Source organism: Rattus norvegicus, chromosome 12 (assembly GCF_021556685.1).
Source record: "Rattus norvegicus strain SHRSP/BbbUtx chromosome 12, alternate assembly SHRSP_T2T, whole genome shotgun sequence".
Classification (NCBI taxonomy): domain Eukaryota; kingdom Metazoa; phylum Chordata; class Mammalia; order Rodentia; family Muridae; genus Rattus; species Rattus norvegicus.
The window spans coordinates 38,516,512-38,530,602 of NC_141545.1; the positions used below are offsets into that span (position 1 = coordinate 38,516,512).

Genomic DNA, 14,091 nt, shown 5'->3' on the forward strand with positions numbered 1-14,091 from the left:
TACGTCATATAGGAGACAGATCTGGGCATGCCCTGTGTGCCTTGTGGGAATGGAGAGGCTGAGTTACTTGGACCCCAAAATTAGATGCTGGAGTTCAGAGTCCATGGGTGTGGCTCTGGGAGTTCCCCTGAGGCTCTGAGGTGCTTATTCTGGAGTCTTTTAAAGCAGAACAACAGCCCCCAAATGATGCCGAGTCTTGGAGGCTGTATGTTTTGACAAGGGACAAAGGGGAGCCAAGGCTGGAAATGGGACCAAGGGTGAGTGAGCTGGAGCCAGGTGACTGTTGGTGGCATCTCACTAATGTGTCACAGGGTCTTTATGACAAAGAGACTGGAGACCGGGGCTGTAGGAGGTGGGGAGCAATGTCCTGTGTCCCTGGCTACAGGGAGGCCCAGTCCAGCTACACAGTGTCTTCCTCTTCCTCTGCTGTTGTATTTCTTACCCTCAAATGGAGGGTGGCGATGGTTTTGACTGTTGGCTGGTCATGTTACTCGTTATAACCAAAGAAGAGGCTTGTATTGGTCCAGCGCTTAACCAGAGCTGGGGGCACAGTCACATAGATGGCGATTGTCCTAGACTCAGGACATCAGTGGTCGTTGTGTCCTGGGATCTGGGGGACAGGATGTGGAACAACAGGGGAGAACTGCGTCTTTCTAGGGACTCCATTGGCGGGGAGGCTGGGGGAGGCTGGAGGAGGCTGGGGGAGGCCAGGGAGGCTGGGGGAGGCCAGGGAGGCTGGGGGAGGTCAGGGAGGCTGGGGGAGGCCAGGGAGGCTGGGGGAGGTCAGGGAGGCTGGGGGAGGTCAGGGAGGCTGGGGGAGGTCAGGGAGGCTGGGGGAGGTCAGGGAGGCTGGGGGAGGCTGGGGGAGGTCAGGGAGGCTGGGGGAGGTCAGGGAGGCTGGGGGAGGCTGGAAGAGGCAGGAAGGTCTGCGGTCCCATGTCCTCTCTTTGTTTTTAGTTCCCTCAAAGCTAGTGTGTAACTGTTCCTAGCGGATGGCCAGGGAACAGTGTGACCCTAGCTTATCCCGTGACAGACTATAGTCCGTTCTCCAGGATGCGCTCCCACAGCCACGGCCTTGTCTCCAAGGGGCAGGTGCCCTGGGTTCTCTGCTGCAGGCAGTGCCCAGAGGCCAACTCCCCAGCTGCAAAGAGAGGCGGAAATTGCCGGCTCCTGTCCCAAGGCCTTTGGGCCGGTCGCCAGGAACTGGAGCAGCAATTAAATGAAGTGAGATCCTTCGATGCACGTGTCATGTCCCGCGTGCGTGCATGTGTGTGCGTGTGCATGTGCAGAGGCTGCAGGGCCATAGTGGGTTGTATCTGCCAGCCTAGATCAGGAGGAAAGGAGATAGGAAGCGGTGCTGGCTAAGATCACAGAACATTGCCATCAGGTTCCTCCACTGCAGGCCAGCCCAGTGCTGTCCAGTTGGGTGCGGGCTTTTCCCGCCCACATCTTTCTGCTTCCTCAGGCCGGTGTGTGGTGTGTTTCCCTCCTGGCCTGGTCCCCATCATGTCCTCCTGGCTGAGTTCACAGGTCTCATCATTCTGCGGGAGACAAGGTGCAGCCTGCTGTCACAGTGAGCCAAGTGGCCCCACCAGTCTGTAGGTCAGCAGTGGGTGAGCAGTGATGGCTTCGTGTATCACCCATACTCAGGAGGATAGGCCTCAGACCCCAGGGGCACTGCGGGAATCCTGGAAGCCTCCCGCCACCATCCGTATATGCTGGGCATGTTTAAATCATACTGCCTCAGTTTCCCTATGTGCTTGTTGGTAGAACTAGGAGGCTTTAGAACCAAGCCACTTGGTTCTGTGTCATAGCTTATATCCATGTATCTTGTCTCTAGGTCTGCGGCAAGACCCATGTCTCGTGGGTTGGCGTAATTTCTCGAGTAGTCTCGGTCACAGACAAAGGGTGTTTCTTGTGATTGGTGGATCAAGATGGGAAGAGGCCTCTAAACTTTCCCAGTATGCACTGGGGAGCAAAGAGAAATAGGCGTGGGGCCTTCCCTGAAGGTGCCTGCCTCTGTGGAGGAGGCTACTCTGCCAAGGTATGCCTTCACCAGGCCTGGCTTGAGCCTTGGCAGCTGTCCGACAGGGCTGGCTGGCTCGCCTCTGAGAATGTTTCCTGTAGGTAGGGAACTTAGAAACAGACCATCTGAGCGTAGTCCAGCCTCTTAGAGCGTACTTGTGCTTTTGGGGGACAGGGAAGGGACTCTCTTGTACCTCTTTTTCCTTAATGTTTTGAGGCAGTGTCTCATAGCCTAGGTTAGCTCAGGTGGGGCACTGCTCATATTCCTGGGATGGGCATTTTGGATCCTTCATACTCGTATTTATATCCTACCCACCAGTGCCTGAACAGCCCCTGTTCTGCCCCTCCGTGACAGCCAGAAACGCCTACAGACTTTGCCCAGTGTCCGTGGGGCACATGCCTCCCATGGCTCTTTGGATCTCTCCAGCAGGGAGGCCGCAGGCAGCCGAGTCTGCTGGTGCCCACATCTGTTTGTAGGTTCTGTTACTGAAATGCATTCAGTGTGTGCCAGGCTGTGCAGATGCCCTCTCTCCCTGCTATCTTTGTCTTGGCATTTCAGTGTGTGTGTGGGGGGGTGGAGTATTTGGAGGTGGGGGCAGGTGGTCCAGTGAGGAGCAGTCAGCCTGGGTTTGTCGCCCACCCCAGTATCCCTATCCAGAGAAGGGCCATGGGCTGCTTTGGGATTCAGGTGAGCAGCGTTGCCCAGGACGTGGAGCTCCTGGTGGTTGGCCCCGCTGCACCAGCAGACATCAGCAGCCTTCTCTGCAGGCCCTCTCAGCACAGATCCTCTGGGGATTAAGTGGGTTCATTTGATCAAGAACGTGAACTTGAGCGGGCTGCTTATCTCCTTTGAGATAAAAGCTGGGTAGGCCGTGAGCCACCTGGCCTGGGGAGGAAGGTGCAGGATTTTAGCCTCCCTTCTGCTCTCCCTTCGAGGGCCCTGGGGCTTCCCTGCTGGCCAGCATTTGGGGACTGTTCACTGTGAACCAAGTCTGCGGCTGTGCCCAGCTGAGGAAGCCTAGGTTCTGTCTACCTGTATACTCCGTTTTCGGGTTTTGAATGAAGTCCTGAGGTCCAGGGAGGTTAGTGGACTTGTCCAGAAGCCCAGCCCTTGACAGGAGGTGTCTGGAAGCTTTAGTGCAAAGTGGGAGTGGCTGGACACAGTCCAGGGAAGGGAAGCTGTGTGCGTTGGTGCTAAAGGGCTTCAGCGCCCGCTCTGCAGGACAGCTTTAATGGCCAAAGCTTGTGTGGGGTGGGGACTCGGATGGCGTGGGACTTTCATGGGCAGAGCCACAATCATTTCTACCAGTTTCTAGGATGTCTAGGGGAGGGGCGTTGCCATGGAGACCCCACTGCTGTGGCTCTCAGGGGTAACAGGAGCGATGATACCACCACTGTAGGTTGAGACCGCAGCCACGCCACGCACACTGCGGGTGGAGAATCTTTTTCATCTCAGTCACTGCCGAAGCCAGGCCCTAAACTAGAGCCCAGGCCTGGAACAGTGCTGCCAGAGATGCTGCCTCCCTGGTGGCTTCCCCAGTTCTTGCTACACTTTTTTTTTTTTAACCTCGGATTTCCCACATGCTGTCCCACCCACTTAGAAACCTTTCCCTAGAGACAAACATGGAGTCTGTTTGCTGCCAGTCAGGCCTCCTCAGCTCACGCATGGCCTTTTCAGGTGGCCCCAGGAGGTCTTGGGGTTGGGGGGGAGTTAGCCAATTAGAACAGGGTGGGGCCAATGGCTCCCACAGGCCACGCCCACCCACAGGCCACGCCCACCCACAGGCCACGCCCACCCACGGGCTGGCATTAGGTTTGCTCTGTGATTTTACAAATTCGTTCTCAGGAAAGGACTTACTCAGCCCACGGATCTCCAAAATGACTTTCAGAGAATGTATAGAGTTTTACGCACACTTGACTACGCCGTTTCTGTTGTGTGTGGAGTGCGTGCGCACACATGTGGAGGTCAGAGGACAACTTCAATGTCATTGCTCCGATGTTTCTAGCATTCTGGGAAGGCAGTTTCTCGCTGGGTCCTGGACTATCCGAAGTAGGCTAGGCTGGCCAGCCGGGGAGTCTCAGATGTTTCTACCTCCCATCTCCCCATCGGTGAGACCATAGGTGCAACCAGCACACCTGACCTCGGGGTGGGGCTCCAAATTCAGGTCTGCACACTTTGGAAGTAAGTGCTTTGCCCACTGAGCCATCTTCCCTGCCCCGTTGTTACTTTAAAGCACATTTCTTTTTCTCATTTAAAAACATCATTATGTTACCGGGAAGGTGACTTAGCAGTTGAAAGCATCAACTGCTCTTCCCAAGGACCCAGGTTTGGTTCCCAGCACCCACATGGCAGCCCACAGCCACCTCTAACTCCGGGTCCAGGGGCTCTGATGCCTTCCTCTGACCTGTCGGCACTGTATGCATGTGACACACCCATGTTCCTGTAGGCAGACCCAACATAAATATTTTAAAAAAAAAAAAAACGATGTCACTGATCAAATATTACTCAGCGCCAAAGTGGAATGAAACACCATATCCTCGCCCCCTAGAGACGAGGCACAGAATGACCTTGAATGGAAGAGGGGACACCCGAAAGCTCGGGCCTGTGTGGGTTGAGGGTTGAAGCATCCATTAAAGACGGATCCATGGAGAACAGAGGAGCCGTGGGGAGGGTCCTCGAGAGCCTTCAGTGTGGACAGGGTCACTTTAGGGTAGCAGAACGTTCTGGAACTACATAGCAATGGTTGCCCAGCGTTGGGTGTGCCAAGCACCCTTGAATTCTTTACTTTGTAATGACTTCCATGCATTTCATCTCAATAAACATGTGTGAAAACCAGTGTTTATTTATTTATTTATTTATTTATTTTTTTTGGTTCTTTTCGGAGCTGGGGATCGAACCCAGGGCCTTGCGCTTCCTTATTTTTTTATTTTTAAGTGAATATTTATTCTGGGGGCTGGAGAGAGGTGCTCAGCGATTTCAGAACATTTTGTTACTCTTGCAGAGGACTCAGGTTTGAGTCCCAGCACCAGTTGCAGAGGGTCCGATACTGTACTCTTCTGGTCTCCACAGATTTTTTTTCACACTGTGGTGCACAGACATAGACTCAGGCAAAACATCCATAAACATGTTTTGAAAATTACACTTAATTTATTTACTTATCGTGTCTGTCGGGGAGCAGTTCAGACACATAGGCTGTGGTGCATATGTGGAAGTCAGAGGACAGCTTGCAGGGGTCAGTTCTCCTAAAGCTATATGGGTCCCAGGGATTGAACTCCAGGCCTCTCCGCCTTGGCGACAAGTGCAGTAACCTCCAGTTTTCTTTATTAATCTACTGGGCTCAGTACCTTGTAGTCTTGTGGTTTAGTGGTGCTGCAAGATGAGAGATGGGATGTTGGGCCAGCCAGAAAATGGTAGCGGTAGAATTTGAGTTTGGGCCCCCACCCTATCCTAAGATGAAGAGTTGATCCCAGATTGTAAGGCTCTGGGGCCTTCCTGCTGGCCAGGGATGGGCCCTTGGGTGAGCTTGAATGCTACCCTGGGTGATGAGCAGGCTCTCCTGATTGTGTGCGTTTGTCATCTGGAGTCCCTTGGTCCTAGCACACAGTCTCCCAGTGGGGCTGGGAGAGTCACAGCCCAAAGTGGGACCCTAACTGGACCTGGCTGTACCTCAGTACTGGTCACTCCTGGAGTGCAGAGTGCTGTCTGTCTGTCTGTTTATCTCTGTGTGTCTCTGTCCTCTGTCTCTGTTTATCTCTCTGTCACCCCCCCTTTACCCCATGTGACCTTCCAAAAAACATGCTGAGCTAGTCTGAAAGGGCCTCTAGGAAGAGTGTCTCCCCCACTTGGCCTCCACGAGACTCAGTTTCTCCAGTTGTATGATCAGCCCAAGAGGGAGCCTGGGATCAACATCTCAGAATTTAGAGCTGCGAAGCCATGATGTGGGGTGGAGGGGTACTGCGGTGTCACCCCGTTTTGTAGACTGGACACGCTTGCAGCAAGCATGGGGCAGCGTGTGGTGAGTCAGGCTCTGAGGGCTACTCCTCATCACAAGGGTATGGAGCAGCCTCCCTCCTGGATGTACCCTGCGCCCTGTGGGGTTGACAGTCGCGGCAGGCAGTGTCAGCTCATGCAGGGGACTTTGTGAATGGGGTGTAGGCGGCAAGGGTCTGCTTCCCACATGACACCTTCAATGCCAGCTGCCTGTTCTCTCTCAGGTTGCAAGACTCTTGATTGTCCCCGGAGCCCCGGGTGACAGATCTCTTTAATCCGCCTCTTGACCCAGACAATTAATTGCATTCTGGAGATCGATTGTGGCCCTGATCTCCACCGCCGCCAGAGCCCCTGGCCCAGCACATGCAACCCCTCGTGGCCTGTTCCCGCACCACGGGCAGAGGCTGGGGCCCTCTGCGGTAAGCCTAACTTTTCCCAGGCTCTGGGTTGAGCCTCCTAGTTTGGTAGGGATTGTTGGTGATTTTCCTATCCAGTTTGGCGACTCCACCGAGGCCTTGCTATATCCTCTCTGCAGATGGGCCCCAAGGGCAGTATCCCCCCCCCCCCATCTGCTCTCCTGCTCTGTGTGCCCCACTGGTTCCCCAGGCCAGGAATACACGGAGGCAGCTGGGACGGTTAAGTCCTCTCTATGGGGCCTTGACCCCTTTTCCTGCATTTCCCCAACCCCGTGTGGAGAGTGGGAGAATGTGCCGGGATGTAGTAGCTTAGGGTGCTTGCTTTGACGTGCCTGGGAGCCTAGGTTCTACCCCTAAAAAAAAAAAAAAACCCAAAACTGATGATAATAATCTTAATGATACCAGAGCGGCACTTGTTGGGAGTGAAGGTTCGAGTGGGGCTGGGCCCATGTGGGTGACTGCTGATGGACAGGTGGATAGCAGATGGCGTCTCGGGTTGCCTGGGCCTCTGTGGGCTGCCGGCCTGGTTTGTCCTGGCCTGGCCTGTGCTTGGCTGTGAGCCAGACTGCCTCTGACCACAGAGAGGCCCCTTCCCTGGGAAGGCGGCGGTCGATGCGGCTTCTTCCTGGCCTCGGCCTCTAATTGCTCCCTCTGGTTCTGCCTTTTGTAGATGGTCCTCCTCCCCCGCCCCCTCCTCATCCTGCCCTGGGTGAGAAGCGAGATGGCTCGTCTGAGAAGCCAGGTCTGAGAAGCTTGATTCCTGACCCTGTGAGTGGGTGGAGGGGGGGAGCCTGGTTAGAGGGCCAGGCTGCCAAGTCCTGATTTGAGTGAGGATGGAGGACACGCCCCATCCCCCCAATTCTCCCTGTCCCTGTGGTTCTGGAGCTGGTGTGTGTGTGTGTGTGTGTGTGTGTGTGTGTGTGTGTGTGTGTATTAGTGTTATCTGTTCCTAAGGCTGGCACCTTCCTCACAGGGTGGAGGAGACATTACAATGGCTGGTACAAAGCCCACATGGTGGCTCTGGGTATTGTTCCCATGGTGTCAGTGTCCCCCGCCCCTTCCCGTCATTATACCCAGACAGAAGAGGCTTGATGTCTTGGGGAGCACGCAGGTGCTTTTGGGGGGCCATGTGGGACAGTGGGCATCTCTGCCTTCCGTTTCTCTCCTCTCTTGGTGCAGCCTGTGTCCCCCTCCCTCTGTCACAAAGGCCCTGTCATGTGGTGTCCCTGCCACCCCATCCCACCCCCATGCTGCCGGCCCTCTCGGCCTTGGTTTCACAGCCCCTGCCCTGCTCCTGGGAGGGCTACAGGGGTGAGGCTGCTGCCATCCGCCTCCTGCCGTGGCCACCTCAGCCGAGCTGCTGGAGCTGAGACCTTGGTGGCCTCCCTGTGATTGCTTCTCGGCAGCTTCAAGGAGAGCTGGGGAGGGAGGGCAGGCGGGCGTCTCAGCTGTCACTTGAGAAGGAAAATAAAATATCCCCGTGGCTTCTAAATGGAAGGGCGGTGGAGCGGCCTCCTTTGCTTCGCTGTCTCAGCTGCTGGCTCCCACAGTGACACAGGCCCCTGGGGGACAGGGTAGGCTTCCTGTTTACCTGGTGTAGAAAGATGTGCCCAGCTGGGCTCTCCTCGGAGGGTGGGGGAATTCCCCAGGTCCCCCGGAGCCTTAGGGATCTGGCCACTCCAGCTTTGGGGATCCGGGTTGTATTGGTCCAAGTCCTGAAACAGCCATTTATCTGGGGTTGGGATGGCGTGGGGTGTGGTGTGGGTTATCACGGAATGCTGAGGGCTGGGCCAGATCTATGTCTGGTTTAGGGTTTCTCTCTTGGTGTGCCTGCCATTGGGTCTCTTGGCTGTAGAGCTGGGGGATTCATCTAGGGCAAGATGGGCTCCTGGTAAGCACTGTTAATTCTCCAGGTGTCTGCTGGGGCTGTATAGAAGCAGAGGCTCCTGAGTGCAGTGGGAACTGTGCCGAGTGCCTTGCTCCAGACGCGGAGCGCAGCAGTGGTCTGGGTTGGAGCGGGGAGCTGCAGGGCAGGGTCTGGGTCTTGCTTGTGATTGGGTTCCAGGGTCTCTGCTCATCCTTACTTTTTTTACCTGGGGACCAAGGGTCATCTGTGCTATGGAGGGAATGACTGCTGGCCAGGAAGAGGCTGGCAGCCAATGAACATTGGTGCCGAGTGCTCCCTGGGATGGTCACCAGTAGACAGTTCCTGTCATCCATCCAGGGCACAGGATCTGGGAGGCATAGGCCTCGCATGGCTGGATCCTCGAGTAGCACAGAGCTAGCTAGGCCTTGCTCATGGCTTAGATCCAGACTATTTAGCGCGCTCTCTCTCTCTCTCTCTCTCTCTCTCTCTCTCTCTCTCTCTCTCTCTCTCTCTCTGTGTGTGTGTGTGTGTGTGTGTGTGTGTGTGTGTGTGTGTGTGTGTGTTGGGGGGTGGGTGTCAGATAGTGTCTTGGGAGGGCACTGCCTCAAGTTCAGAGATTGCCCTGGGAGTGCAGGCTGGCCCTGTCACCCCATGCCTGTAATGCCTACATGTGAGAGGAGGTTGGTCCTCCTTGTCCCCTCTTTGTGCCATGCTCTTCCCAGACCCTGCAGAAGTTCCTGCCCAGGGCCTCCAGAGCTAGCTGGTTCTTGGTCATGAGCTCCTTGCTGCAGCCTCACTTCTGTGAGCCCTTGTCCCGTTGTAGGTTCCCTGAGAGTTTCTAGAGCTGCTTCTCCTGTTGCCCCTGTGTGGGCTGTGTCTCTGACAAGTTGCTCTAAGGTCTGACCTCTTTCTGTGCTTATGGCCACACGTCTCTACCTGGCCTGGAGATAGGGGCTTGTCCCTTTTTTGGTGGCCCATTGTTCTCCAGGACTGCCTCTTGTCCTCCTGTTACTTTGTTTTTGAGCTGGGCAGGGGGACAGTCAGGTGGCTTCCCAGAGGAGGAGGAGTTGGTGCTTGTCCCATTCCTGGGAAGGCAGGGATGGCATTGAGGGGGGCAAGTTGGAAATTCAGCCAACGGGCCTTCCTTTGAGGACAGCGCTGCCTGAGGCCTGGGAGAGGTGTCTTGGAAAATGTCCCTCCCCCCAGCTGCTTTGCTGGGAACTGACTTCTAAGCCCCAGGGGGCGGGAGGGGCCCTTGGAACTTCCTCCGGGCCAGAGGGGGGAGCTGGATATTAGCTGGGAAGGAGGGGCACCCCTATACTCAGTGTGTCTGCTGCGTGAGGGCTGTTAGGGGGCATCCTGTGGGGTGAGAGGAGCTGTGGATATGCAGACAGGACTTGCCAAGTGTGCACAGGGGACAGGAGGGGCAGGATGGAGAGGAGTGTGCAGACTTGCCATGTGCGTGCTTCTGAGAAAAGTGCCTATGAAGAGGAACCAGAGTGGCTGTGACCCAAACAGCCCAGCAACCTGCATGTGCCATTACCAGTGGTGGAGGGAATGAGTGAGAGCAAGGGAAAGTGCTGGAGGCTTGCTGAGTGTGCTTGTGAGCAGCCAGGAACCCAGAGAGTGCTCCCCGTGGCAGGAGAGTGCTCCCCATGGCAGGAGGCAAGGCTACCTGCTAGGAGTATTGCACATGGGAACTAGCTATTAGCCATCTGGATTGTGTGAGTGTGTACTCACCTGCGTGTGTGTGTGTGTGTGTGTGTGTGTGTGTGCGCGCGCGCGCGTGCTTGCTTGTGTGCGTCTGTGCACTTGCACACTCGTTTGCCCCTTTGCCTGCCCCCTTGCCTGTTATTGTTTGATCTCTTTCGTTGTGATAAATCACTTTGACCAAAATCAACTTGTAGGGGAAAGAGTTTATTTCTACTTAAACTTTCTGGATCTCAGTCCGTCATTGAGGGCAATCAGGGCAAGAACTTAAGCAGCAACTGAAGCAAAAACCATGAGAAATGCTGCTTGCTGGCCTCATGTTCAGCTAGCTTTCTTATACTGTAGAGACTCACCTGCCTAGGAAATGGTGCTGCCCACAGTGGGCTGTGCCTCCCCATACCAGTCATTAGTCAGGGCAGTCTCTCATAGACATGGCCACAGGCCAGTCTAATAGAAGCAATTCTTCCCCAGAGGTTGCTTCTTGTAGGTGACTCTAGGTTGTGTCAAGTTGACAATAAAACATAGGACAAGGCTGTGTATTAGCTGCACCCCATCCATCCTGGTTCCCAGCATCCCTGGGTTCAGGCTCTGCTGTATCAGGGGTGGGGAGGATAGGTTCCAGCCTCCAGCCTCAGCCTCCTTCCAGGGAAGCTGGGACAGCCACCTCAGGTAACTGTCAGCACTAAATAAGGGGCTGGGATACCAGGCCACCCCTTTGTCCTCTCCCTGAGCTGTCCACAGGCCTGCTCATAGCCCCCTGTGGGCAGAGTTGCTCTAGCCCTCTGTTGGCTTTGTGGGGTCCACGTGAGATGCCTTCCTTCAGGTCCACGCTGATGTCCCTAATCACCCACCCGCTGTTCTGCTTTGTGGCATTTCCTGTTGGCCCCTCTCACCTGGTGTGGTTCTCGCCACTTCTACTGTCCTCCAGAGTGGCATGGGACCTTGTTCCTCCCTAGCCAAGATCTGGCTGAAGGCCTTGCTGCTTAGGTCGAAACCTACCAGATGTCCCTGTATGGGTGGCCATGTTGGCTCTGCCCAGGGCCTTGCATGGGACCCCAGCTATCCCTGTGTCTGCTGTGTGTGTTCCTGCCAGTCTCAGCCAGCATGGCACTTGTCCCTCTCAGCAGTCCTGCTAGGACTCCCTAAAAGGGGGAATACCTCCCTCGGACCTGTTCACCACTGGCCCATACCGATCCTGTACGAACCCTAGGCACTGCATTGAAGGGGTCACAGGCAGTGAGGGCCTGAAGGGGATGGCCCTATTCCCAGCTGACCTTCCAGGGTAGGGGCCTGTCCTGTCGCCAGGGAGGGAGGGCACCCACCTTCAAGGGCTGGAGTTGCCTGACCGACCCATCACAGACAGGCTGCAGGTGGCTGGCCGCCGCCACCGGAACTTCTGGGAGTCATGCCCGTCCTCCCCATTCCAGCTTTCCACAGGGCCTGTCTCTGGAGTTGCTGCAGATGGCGGAACCCGGTGCCAAGCCCCGGGGCATCACAGCAAACAAAGGCTTAAGGAGGACACAGGGCAGAAAGAAGCAACTGCACGGTCTCCTGTGGAGCGCCGGCAGCTGCCCCTTCAAGCCTGGAGTTTAAGGGGCCTGCCAGGGCAGGCAGTGTGGGAGTGCAGGGCCTGGAGCTGTGCCGCCAGCCCTGGATTGAGTCCTGGCAGTGCCAGCCAGCAGTCATAGGAGCATGCAGGATGCACATCCAGACTCATTATATATTCAGATTCGGCATGTCTGTGAGGTTGTCTCTACCACTGTGAACGTTTCAGAGATGTGACATTAAGGCACAGAGGGGAGGCTACTGGCTTCCAAACCGCACTGCTGGGTACCTGGGGTGCTTGCTCCAGAGCCTAAACGTGCTATACCGCCACCTTCTTCATTGGCCTCTTTATCTTTGGGGGTCTAGCATAGTTTGGGGCTGAGATGCTGGTGCATTGGGAAGTGTCTCGGAGATGACTTTGGGGGGCAGCTTGTTTTTCAGGGAGGACCGAGGTCAGGATGCCAAACCTGCACAGTCACGGCTGTCAGTGCCGTATAGACTCTGTTACACTATCCACTGCGCTTTCTCTCTGGCGCATCCTTTTGCCACACAGTAAAGAAGGAGTGAAGGTTGAATGGGCATTGTAGGGTTTGTAGTTTTAGCCTTTGGGGGAGGCTGAGGCAGGAGGATCGTGAGCTGCTCTAAGCATGAGCCTGTTGTAGGAGCAGGTCTCACAGCAGACGCCTTCTTGGCTGTTTACAGATAGCGTCCTATTTGCTGCAGCAACGTGTGAGTCTCAGCTGCTTCCCTCTTGTTTTTTCAACACTTGACGTGGTGGCTCCAGACTTAATCTGCACTCTGGCAGTGTCGCCATTGTCCGGTTATCAGTGCATCTGTGCTGCATTTCAGATCCAGACCCTCTGCTGCCCGTCTTTGCGTGGTGACTTGGTTAAGGAATTTTGTTTCTTTTGACCTGGCAGCACTGGGGAATTGAACCTTAGGCCCCATGCGTGCTGGGCAGGGGTTCTACCACCCAGCCACCCCACCACCCCCGCCCTTCTCTGTATGTTTTAGTTTTAGACAGGATCTCACCAAGTTGCTCAGGCCAACCTTGAGCACTGTGGAGTTCTCTGGCCTTGAACTCATGATCTTTCTGCCTCAGCCCCCAGCGTACGTACGTGGTATGATATCCCTGAGTTACCGGGCTCTTTCGGTTAGGGAGTTGGGGGTGTAGGTGGAGAGTGGACCTGCCTAGCAGGTGCCAGTTCACTTGCTTGTTCTTGGGGTCCTGGGGCGTCGCTGGGGCAGGGTCCTTGGTCATACCATGTTCATAGCCATGATGGTCTTTTATTTAAGGTGGTCCCTGTCTGGGGTGTGTGCTTCTTGGAACCCAATGGGGTTGAGGTGGAAAACTGGGCTCTGTCCTTTCTTCTAAGGCAAGGGTTGTAGGAGCGAGACTTGGGTCGCTTGAGCCTCAGTCTACCACTCTGTAGTGTGTGCTAAGGCACCTCCCTCGTGGGGTCACTGTGGGAAGCCCTTGTCCACGTGAGACCTGTAATTTTGTTAGTGACAAGACCCCTGTTTTTTTCCCACAGCGCTCCTGAGTCTTTGAGGAACACAGCCTCCCGGTGGAAGTTTCTGGTAGGTTCATCTTTTATTTCCACTTTGCTGTCTTGGGTGTGTGTGTGTGTGTGTGTGTGTGTGTGTGTGTGTGGGTCCATACTGCCTGCATCTTCTGATGATGGAAGCTGGCGTAGGGTGTTGGGGAGGCAGAGGCTGTCTAGCAGGCAGGAGTTGGTGTGCAATGGTGCTTGGTACCTCAGGGTTGCCTAGGAAGAACAGGGAACAGCTGGGGATGGTGAGGGTGGGGAGTCCCCACCCCTCCTCTCTTGGGAGAGTTTGTTCTTTATCCATTAATGGATTAGTTGTTTGTTACTTCCTTTCTTTTGTGGTAGTGGCGATGGAACCTAGACCTCACACATGCTAGGCAAGCACTAACCACCAAGCCACACCTCCAGCCCTCTCTTTTTTAAAATATCGAGACAGGGTCTCACTAAGTTGCCCTGGATGGCCTTGAACTCACGTCATCCATCCATCCATCCACCTCAGGTGGGCTTTGAGTGCGAGATCCTTCTGCCGCTGGGATGACAGGCCCGCTACTTCTTCCTGAAGCACCTACTGCGTGTAGGTGGAGCAGTGGGTGACCGAGAGAGCTTGCTAACAAGCTGAGCAAATGCCCTGTCAGCATGCAGCCAGCGGTCGGCAAGCCTGATGGGAGGCACCGCTGGGTAAAGAATGAGTCCAGCTGAGGGGAGTTATGGGTGCATGTGTGGGGTGAGGTACAGCTTCCTATGGAGTCTCCAGAAAGTGGCATTTGAGGCTGGAGTGATGGCTCAGTGGTAGTTCCAGGGGGTCAGAATCCCTCTTCGGACCTCCACACACACCAGTCACACATGGGGTACACAGACATGCATACAGGCAAATACTCATCCACGTAAAATAAAGACGGCCTTGGATTGAGGCCTGAGAAGGGGAGAAGGTTGGTATCTGGGGGATGGTATTTAGACGGAGGGTACACGGCCCACGTAAAGGTCCTG

At 55.3% G+C, this 14,091-nt stretch overlaps 1 protein-coding gene across 52 annotated transcripts in view; it reads left to right on the forward strand.

Annotated features, from left to right (window-relative positions):
- Ncor2 (nuclear receptor co-repressor 2) overlaps positions 1-14,091 on the forward strand; it is a 162,646-nt gene that overhangs the window by 12,904 nt on the left and 135,651 nt on the right. For 51 of the 52 annotated variants that reach the window (NM_001437571.1, XM_087578889.1, XM_087578920.1 and 48 more), the window contains 1 exon segment: positions 13,090-13,135. The gene's annotated coding sequence lies outside the window, so the exon portion shown is untranslated. 52 annotated transcript variants of the gene reach the window in all.